The sequence below is a fragment of the Tupaia chinensis genome, unplaced genomic scaffold (genome assembly GCF_000334495.1).
Source record: "Tupaia chinensis unplaced genomic scaffold, TupChi_1.0 Scaffold000545_1, whole genome shotgun sequence".
Lineage (NCBI taxonomy): Eukaryota > Metazoa > Chordata > Mammalia > Scandentia > Tupaiidae > Tupaia > Tupaia belangeri.
Window position 1 is genome coordinate 2,722,486 of NW_006160057.1, and position 2,532 is coordinate 2,725,017.

Sequence of the window (2,532 nt, forward strand, 5' to 3'; positions counted from 1 at the left end):
GGGGTCGGCCCTGGGCCCCTACCCCAGGACGGTTGCGCGGCGGGAGGCAAGGGCCGCCCCTCCCCCTGTCAACAGGAGCTCCGCCCCCCGCTAGAGGAAGCCCCGCCTTCCCCAGGTTTGAAGCGGCCCGCCCTTTGAGGAGGTAGCTCCGCCCACTGTGGACAGAAGCCTGGTCCTCTCTAGGGTCAGCCCAGAAGTCAGCCCAGCTTCTGGGAGCTCCGCCTTCCTAATGTCACAGCTGGCTTGTGAGAGGCAGGCCAGCTCTCTCCTTCGCTGAAACGCCCCTGCCATCATAAGCCCCACCCCCTGGTGTGAGCACCACCGGGCCACGCCCCCAAGGTAGGTCCCGCCCACCGCACGCCGAGGCCCCGCCTCCTGGGGGCCCGCGTCAATTCCAGCCCAAAGCCCCACCCTCTGACCGTGGGCGCCGCGCCCCTTGTCAGCTGCGGCAACACCTCTTCTAGCCCAGGTCCCCACTCCACGTCGAGCCGCAGCTCCACCCGCTGACCCCAAAGTTCAGTGCGCCCTCACTTCGAACCGCGGCGTGAAACGGGACCGCCTTTTGCTTCCTCTGCCCCTAGCGAGCAGCTTACTCTTCTGCGGACTTCTGTTCAAATCCCGACTGCTTCGCGGTGAGCCAGCGCGCAGCGGGGCCCGCTAAGGACCGCCCCTCCTGGCAACCGCTCCCTTCAGCCCACAGCATTGTTAAAAAGAACACAGACCAAAGTGAGGAGAAACGGCGCGCTGTGCGAGTTCAGGCCCGGGAGGTTTGCAAGCTCTTGGGCGTCTGGATGCTTCTGCCCACTCTCTCCCTTGTCCGAGCTTCTTTATGCTTGGACGGCAGAGCTCGTCTGGGCTGCATGAATCCTGAAACACGCAGTTGCTTAAAATGAAAGCCTGGTTGTTGAAATTCATGTTCACTACCTTCTTTATATTGGTAGATTTCGACTAGGAATCCTAAAGCCCATGTACACGGAGAGTCAATGCTCTGAGAAGCCGACGTGCTCAGCAGTCCATTCTCAACACTCTAAACTTGCAGCAAAATTTTAACGCTGCTTTAGTCTCTTGGAATTAAATTCATAATGTAAACTTTCTAACAATGTCAAGACACCAATGTAATGTCCTAGTCATAATATAAATGAAAAGGGAGAAAGTGTATAATAAAGTACTATGCTAATACCTAATACTATGCTAATAGACTAATTAAAAAGCATAAAATAATTGGTTTTCACGGTGCAAAAACGAGCGAACTACGAGACAAAAAGCTGCCCACGCAAAATCTCAACACGCCCCCTAGGGGCAGTCCTGTGCCCGTTGAGAACCTCTACTTAGGACTTCAATCTCTGAGGAAGGAAACTGCTTCAAAATAACAGAAATTCATTCTTTCGTCACGTACCTCATGGCTAGTTTTTTGAACACTGTGGGAGTTTTTTTCTTAAAAATTATTTAATTTTATTATTACTTTATCTTTTATAGTTATTTAAGTTTATTATTATTATTATTTTAGTTTGACGGGAGAGAGACAGAAAGCAAGCCATCAGGTCTGGGATTCAAACTTGTAGTCGGCCGTGTGCAAGTCCAGCACCTTAACCACCACACCACTTGCTGGCCTGTTAGTCTTCTTAATTTGCTATAAGGCATGTGCACTCACTAGAAAGAAAGAGGGAGACAGAAACTAAGAAAGCAAACCACCAGGTCTGGGCCTCAAACCACAGCGCCTTAACCACCATGCCACCTGCTGGCCCACACCATGGGAGATTTAAAGCTGAGCTAGGCCAAATTCCTGTCTTCCAGGAGCTTACGGTCTAGTCGCCAAGCAAAAACTACCCTCATGACATTTATCAAAGTGAAAGGTAAGAAGGGATCAAGGAGAGTGAGTGAGCCCTTTGGGGATATGGACAGATGAATATGAACTTCCCAGCCATTCCATCCTCCTTCTCTTCCTTCTTGCTTTTTCTCTCTCTCTCCTTTCTCAATTTCTACCTTTTCTTACTGCCATCTTCCTCCTCTTCACCTCCCGTCTTGAGCACTAGTTTTTAAAGTCACCTCGTTCTCTCTCTAAGCCTGGCTCACTGCCCAATACCAACAGCACCAAATCCTCCTGATTTAAGGTCACACCCTCAGGGCAGCTCAGTCCAGAACCGTTTCAGCAGCACAGCACGGAGAAGAGTGTCTCTGCTGAGCTACTGCCCAGTACTGGGTATCCTTGCACAAAGCGAGACTTGCCACCACTCAGTCACTGGGTGCAGACTTCAGCAACATGAATATAGGTTTAGCATAGCAGATTGTGCAGCCCACATAAATCTGTTTAGAGATCATGCTCACAGAGTAACTTGTTTTTATTAAAATAAACTCATTTATAAAAATTGTAAATACGACCGATTTTAACGGCTGTGCAGCTCCAGAACTGTTTTTACCCATGGGTTGGCACGAGTAGAAGAGTCTAGATTTTTTTTTTTTTTATGCATATGTTTTGCAGTTTGTCATACACAGACTGCTAGGGCAAAACTTTAGTACTGTGAAGAAATGAGA

At 49.6% G+C, this 2,532-nt stretch overlaps 1 protein-coding gene across 1 annotated transcript in view; it reads right to left on the reverse strand.

Annotated features, from left to right (window-relative positions):
• Window positions 1–610, reverse strand: part of ZHX1 (zinc fingers and homeoboxes 1) — a 24,955-nt gene extending 24,345 nt beyond the window's left edge. The window contains exon 1 of the mRNA XM_014591231.2: window positions 532–610. The gene's annotated coding sequence lies outside the window, so the exon portion shown is untranslated. The remainder of the gene's footprint in view (window positions 1–531) is intronic.
• Window positions 611–2,532: the final 1,922 nt, after the last annotated feature.